At 45.4% G+C, this 7079-nt stretch overlaps 1 long non-coding RNA gene across 2 annotated transcripts in view; it reads right to left on the reverse strand.

The window, feature by feature from the left end:
* Nucleotides 1-5442, reverse strand: part of LOC142602314 (uncharacterized) — a 69669-nt gene extending 64227 nt beyond the window's left edge. For both annotated transcript variants that reach the window (XR_012836007.1, XR_012836006.1), the window contains exon 1: nt 5239-5442. This is a non-coding gene — a long non-coding RNA (uncharacterized LOC142602314). The remainder of the gene's footprint in view (nt 1-5238) is intronic.
* Between the last annotated feature and the right edge of the window lie 1637 nt (nt 5443-7079).

Here is a 7079-nt window from a genome sequence, read left to right on the forward strand (position 1 = left end):
TCAGCAGAAAAGTGGGTGTCGGAGGACCGAGCTATTTTGCTGATGAACCTACCCTTGATATATATCTGGCTTATGCCCCACCTGACACGCTCACTCCAGAAGTGAACACAGACAAGCCGGTCAGAGCAGTCAGCTTGTCTGGCAACTTAAAAAAAGAAAGGAGGAAAACTCCACAGCCAGATTTTTTTTTTTTTTTTCTCAACAGTAAGCCTTGAAATTAGCCCTGCTTTTCCCTAAGAAAACTTTCCAACCATACTGTGATGGGCAAAGGATTAAGAATTAAGAGACAGAATCGTGGTGCAAGTGCCATAAACATCACTTCCGTGTGCACTTCATTGCCAGAGCACACATAATAAAGTTTAATTTCCTGGTGCCATGCCCTGACTGCAATACACTGCCCAGATCTTCCTCCTGCTCTCAGCTGAAAGCCAAGTCATTCTATAGGATTATTTTGTTAAGAGCAAAGCTATTTGATCTGAAGAGATTTAGCACCAGATTATGGCCGCAGCTTTTTCCGGATCAGTGGCTGCAGAGGAAGAGGGCAGGAGTTATCTGTTGATTTAGTCTGAGCCTGGAGCTTGGGAGACACAGGTTCAGTTCCTATGGCAAGTTTCCCATATGTCCGGAGATAAGATACCTTCTACTGCTTTTTCCACACTGAAACACAAGGTTTGAGGAAAGTGATTATGTTAAAGACAGTGAGATACTCACCTATTATGACAGGGATGGACAAAAGCTTTGATGCTAACATACCCGAAACTTCTGGAAGCCAGGACCCACACGCCTTTACAACACTCTTGAACCCTCTTCTGCCAGCCTGGTGCCCCATCCCATAGCCCTGCACCTCCACCCTGAAATCAGCTGTAGCACTGTGCAGGCTAGGGGGGAGAACCAGCCCCAGGCCAGGCTTTGAAACGAACTGCAGTTTCTTTTCTGCCTGTTTGGAGATGCACTTTGCCTCGCCTCACACCTCTCAGTTGGGTTGACATCACCATAACCATCACTGGTACCACCATGAAGTTGTCTTTCTGTGTGTTGTGGTTTAACTCAGCAAGCAGCTAAAACAACCACACAGCTGTTTGCTCACTCCCTCCCACCCCCTCCGTGGGGTGGGGGAGAGAATCGAAAAGAAAAAGGTAAAACTCATGGACTGAGATAAAGACAGTTTCACAGGACAGAAAAGGAAGATGATGATGATGATAACAATACTAACACTACTAATAATAGAATATACAAAACAAGTGATGCACAGCACAATTGCTCTCTACTAGAAGCTGATGCTCAGCAAGTTCCCGAGCTGCCCCACCTCCCGGCCAACTGCCCAGTGATATACAGAGCATGGTGTCATATGGTATGGAGTATCCCTCTGGCCATTTTGGGTCAGCTGTCCTGGTTGTGTCCCCTCCCAGCTTCTCGGGCTCCCCTCGACTTTCCTTGGCAGGGCAGTATGAGAAGCTGAGAAGTCCCTGACTGCTTGGCAACCACTAAAATATCAGTGTGTTATCAACATTATTCTCATCCTAAATCCAAAACACAGCACTATACCAGCTGCTGGGAAGAAAATTAACTCTATCCCACCAAAACCAGGACAGTGTAGTAAGTACAAGTTCTTTTATAGCGGGAAGATCTTTCCAGAATTTCAGATTAGCTCCACAGTGGGGGAAATGAAAGATGCCACATATCCCTTCCAGCCCATGGGCTGAAATTGCACCTGGAGTCCCCATCCCATGCCCCTCCATTTCCCCAGCCTGTCTCTATTTCATGCACCAAAACCTTAGTTTTTTGAATTTTATGCACCTGGAGCAAGCTGTGACTCAAAGAACAGCAATAGAAACCATAATCATAACTCCCATAACCCAAAGCAGCCATCACGGGATGCTCTGAATCTCTTCCAACTCCATAAAACAATGGCAAAACCTCCTTTGATTGCTATGGGAGCAGGTTTTAGCTCTTTCTGAACCAATTAAATACTTCTTTCTCCAGGGTCATGCCTTAGACTTAATTCTTTGTAAAATACTGACAAAGCCATACCCCTTTGAGAACAAGAATGTAGTAGGTAAGTGGTTCCCAAATCTGTTTTAATTTTGGTGCGTGTGTGGAACTACTAAGCAGCAACAGGTCCCATCGCATGCCAGGGTGCACATTTAACGTGCCAAGCCCTGTTGCAGTGAGACATAAAGCTTCATCTCAGCTGGCGGGGGCCCTCTTTGAATCTCCAGCTTGGTGTAACCCATGGACCAGCTCTGTGACAGTCAGCCTGCAGGATTCTGTGGGCCTTAGTTTAGAAACCACAGGACTACATCATAAAAATAACATAGCAACATTACTTAGACTGGAGAAGAAATAAAGTCAATTTAAATAAAACATCATGGAATATAACTATAATTATAATACTACCAACTGTGTCTCCACTTACACAGCTCTACCAGTTACTGGAAATACTGATCAACTTAAAAATCTGAAAAAACTACTCCTAGAATTGGATATACTACTGAATCTTTCTTCCTAGCTCCATGATGAATCCCTGGATGGCTAAACAAGAAATGAGTATTGGACATTGTACACATGCTATAGGTATGAATTACTAATGGTTCGAAACAAAACGACAGTAAGTGATGGAGAAGATTTTAATCCTTGGTTAAAGGCACCTTATGCATTTGATGGACTTGTTAATAGCATGTGCCAATTGATTAGTTTTTACTGTTAATTGGATTAGCTCTTTATATTCCACTTACAGATTAACTTCACTGATGTAAGGATGACCCCAGGTCTTCAGCTTCCCTACTGCAAGGACAAAGCTGAAGGCTGGCCAGTGCAATAGTTGTAAGGTACAGAGAAACATGGTCACAGGGATACTGAAGAACTTACTACCTGTATTACCTTTCACAGAGGAAATGAGTACAAATTCGGATAGGACATAAATAAATATGAGATCATTTTCTTAGTGCTGACTTATGTAATGAATGATTCATGTTTAACTATTTCCACCGTATGTTGTTCAAATCCTGGAGGTAGTGTGCTGCTTCTGAAATCAACAGGAGCTGCAGATGTTCTTCACTTCAAAAAATCCAGGTTTCTTAGAGCCAAAATAAGCACCAGGGACTTTTCAACCCTCTCTTCCAGGATTTTGTATTTGCAGCATTTGTTACTAAAAACTCAAACTAATCGTTGTTAAAGCCATGAGAGAAATCATGACTTGTCTTTTTCACATTTCCATCTAGGTCAGTTTTGACACTTATCTCATACTAAAATGCTCACCAAGTCTAAGTGTTTTGCACCAGATTTTGTTTCATGCATCTATATATTGAAAGAAACCTTTAAAAGTAACACTCTGAAGAACTGAGTGATGATTGAGTTGTGATTTCCCACTGTTTGAGATTCTGATTATTCAAAATTTTATCACAATGCCCAGATCCCAATAATCAGCCTCATGTCTCGAGTTCTGACTGAAAGGAGCTGACTTCAGTGGCATGATTGTGCACACAGCATTAATAAAATGTAGAACACGGCTATATATACTGCTGTAAATCAGAGTTTGTGCTGGTACCCAATTAAGTACTTCAAGTACAAAGTTTGGATTCTATCATCAAAGCACTCTGCGAACAATGGGAGTCTGCACTGAAATAGCTGCATGTTTGTATCCTCAGATGGAGGGAAGATGTGGATGGCCTGGGGGGAGGCTTGAAGGAGGAAAACTCTGAGCTCCCACAGATTTGCTTTTGTCAGAGGAAGCACGACATTTAGCATAAATCTGTGCAGCATTCCTTATGCAACTGAAGACACATTACCAACAACCTTTTGAGCTAGAGACATGTCACAAGCCATGAAGGGGAAACGTCCACATCAAAGAACAGTAGGTTTTTACTGCCCTGGGAATAGCTGCAGTAGTGTTATAAGCTAGAGGAAATGTGTGCTGGCTTAAAAGCTGTGGGCTTCTATATTCTCAAGGTGAGATACACCACGTATACTGCAATAGTATTTTGGGCTTTTGAGTGTTTTACTTGAAGCTTTAATCCATCAAGTCATGTACCAAAGGCCTATGGAAGGCAGAGTGGGGGTTGGTGGAGCATTTTAAAGCTCCTTCCTGTTGCCAGAAAGCTCCTGTGGCCCTGGCCAGGGATGTTCTCACGGGGATGCTATCTGCCTCAGCTCCTGTGCACCAGGAGATGCAGCTTCCACTCTTGATCCAGGTCTTGGTAAAACTTGCTTCCCACCCTTCCCTGAATTTCTAGGAATAATCTACACATACTCTGACAGCAGCTAAGGGAATCGCAGACTATTCCTGCATTCATCTGTGGTGTGTGTTCCCCCAGCCCTTGAGGTCCCTGGAGAAAACTCAGGTACAACAGGCCAAGCAGAATATCATACCTTGTTATCCCACGGTGTGCTCCTGAGATGATCCTGTTCTGCTTCAAGTCCCTCTAGCCCTGACTGCAGCCAACTTGACTAAACCACGAAGAGCTGTGAGCTGTCTCTGCAAGTATTGTAGGGCCATTGCACTCTGGAGCATAATGTGTTTCTTGCAAGTAGCTCTCTGTGCAGACAGTCTTGGGAAGAAAAACAGACCTAGCAATGGCTACCCCCCATCCTCCTAATGTCCGTCTATACTCAGGTCTTTAAAAAAATAATGTTGTTGCTACAAGCACCTTGCTGACAATAAATCCTTTCTTATACATCCTTTTAACGCTAGCGCCCTCAGGCAATGCTGAATGGAAAGAGTAAGGTTTCAGGTTCTGTACCAAGGAATTCCTGTTTTCAAAAGGCCAGACACAACAGCTGGGAAATTTTTGGTTATTGCTGCTTTGTGTCAGCTCTTACCCATTCCTGGAGGGGTGTGTAATTTCTGAAGCCTAACAGCATTTGAACGAGGCCAAGCAATCTTTGAATTATTTTTTGGCTGACATTTCACAGAGGCGGGAGCGTGTGTACTAACACATAGCTATATGTGTATTTTATATCTGTAGATACACACACATGCCTTGGGGAAAGGAAGGTGGGTAACTCAGCATGTCTAGCTTTCAAAATGCTGATTCAGGAGATTGGAAAGTGCCCCCAAATTGCTGTTCTGCCAGACCCTGCCTAGCTTTCAGCCAAGATGAGTCCAGGGGTGCCTGAGATACCCGGTTAGGGTGAGGGTCCAGCCTGAAAAGCAGCGGCTGCTAGCAGCACTACTGGGCTGTAATTATTAACAGCTTTGTTTTTGTGGTATTCACATTGCCAGTGTTTCCCCTGCCTTACCTGCTCTCAGGGAGCTGTCTCTTCCTCCTCACATATACGCCAAGCCCCTGCAGGGACGCACATTTCCATGGGCAGCAGCAGTAGAGAAACCATAGCACCAGCCCAGTCGTCTCCGGGAAGCTGCCCCTTGCACTCTCCAGCACCACATCTCCATTACGGCATGAAGGGGCTTTTCTGTACTCTCACAGGTGCCTTCACCCTTGGATCCTGCCAGGAGTAACAAAAAAATGTCATTTTTGCTGGCGTCTACAGAGGTAGCGTGGCTGCCCACACACATACACACATATGCCCACAATCATCTCTTTCCCCAGACTCTTTTCCGAGACACACATGTGCACAGAAGAGGAGAGAATCTCCTCGTTTCCAGGAAAGGCAAACAAAGCCATCTGAGCATTTAGCCCCAAAACCTTCTGGACAGGAGGTGAGGGCTTCAAGACATAGGACAGAGCAGTACTGGAGACCTGACACTAATCAGGCCGAGCTCTAAGTGTTTGAGCAGTCCTTCCCTGCCCTCCTGTACATATATGCTGTTAGGGTTTTGTCCCAGGTTTGCCATCCGAAGCATACTCTGCCACGGGCAGGGACTATCCAGCTGCACCAGCAGCATCAAGACATGGTGCAGGGGAACAGACCCTCTAACCCTTAAAACTCATCGCCTGATAAAAACTCTGAGGCATTTCTAAGCCACGATCATCTTTTCTAGCAAAGACTTTACGCTCTGAATATTTTGCTTTCACAAGTTCTTTGGGCCTGAGCCCAAGGAGGAATATCTTCTCCTCTTCCTCCCACCCTCCTGGACTGACAAATGCAGGCGGTGGGGACATTTCTCAGCGCTTGCCTGCGGGATCTTGAAGGGGCTCTGCAGCAAGTCACCGTCGCCGGGTCTGCCGGTCTGCCTGTCTGTCTGCCTCTCTCATGTGGGGATCAGGACTCTGCTGAGAAAAAGCAGATAGGGTTTCACACAATCCAAAGCACATGTACAGTAACTAAAGCTGCGTAAGCACTTTTCTTTCCTAGGGAAATTTTCCAACGTATGTTTCAAAAGAATGTGAAAATATTCCCCTTCCTTTCTTGCCTGCTTCCTATAAATCCAGCTTGATGTGGACAATCCCCTCGGATGCTATTCTCCAAGAGGAATTTAAGGCTTGGGAAGGGGCAGGGATGACAGCACTGGGAATTCATGCCCTGAGCAGCCAGTGCAGAGCAGGCCCTTAGAAAAGGACTTATCAGTCATGGAAACTGCTTACAGTTAATCATACATAATTGCTGTGAGAAAACACGCTCAAGCAATCAAGTCCAGTGAAAATGGACGTGTTTGGGGGTTTTTTCCTCCGTTTAAGCATCGTCAGATGTTTGCATCCTCCAGAGGCAATTCAGTGTTTGGGGCATCCCCTCCTCCTCCAGGAATGTCCATGCAAAAGGAAATTTCTCCATGGGAAGTAGTTTGTCTAAAAGTCATTTTTCATGGAGGAGAGGAAAAAAAACCCCTTGACCAAACATTTCTAACCAGCTGCTTTACGCACATATATAAACTGCAGTGACCGGCTGCTGCAGAGAGCTGCCAAAAAAACAGAGCTCAAGGGGAGAAGGCAAAGATAACGTGTGATAGGCAACATCCACTGCCTACGGACAGCCTTTTCGTGGCCGGCAACTCCAGTTGCAGGAGCCAAGCTGGGGAATGAGCCTTTGGGATGGTTGCCCATGAAGATGGGGCCACCGTGCCCTACTGATGCCATGATAGCTGGCCCCAGATCGTACGTCCTTCACTGTACTAACACATGAGCACGTACACAGCTCCTACACACTCTTGCTTCTCCCACCCATCCCTGAGGGCCGAGTGT

The sequence above is a fragment of the Balearica regulorum genome, chromosome 6 (assembly GCF_011004875.1).
Source record: "Balearica regulorum gibbericeps isolate bBalReg1 chromosome 6, bBalReg1.pri, whole genome shotgun sequence".
Lineage (NCBI taxonomy): Eukaryota > Metazoa > Chordata > Aves > Gruiformes > Gruidae > Balearica > Balearica regulorum.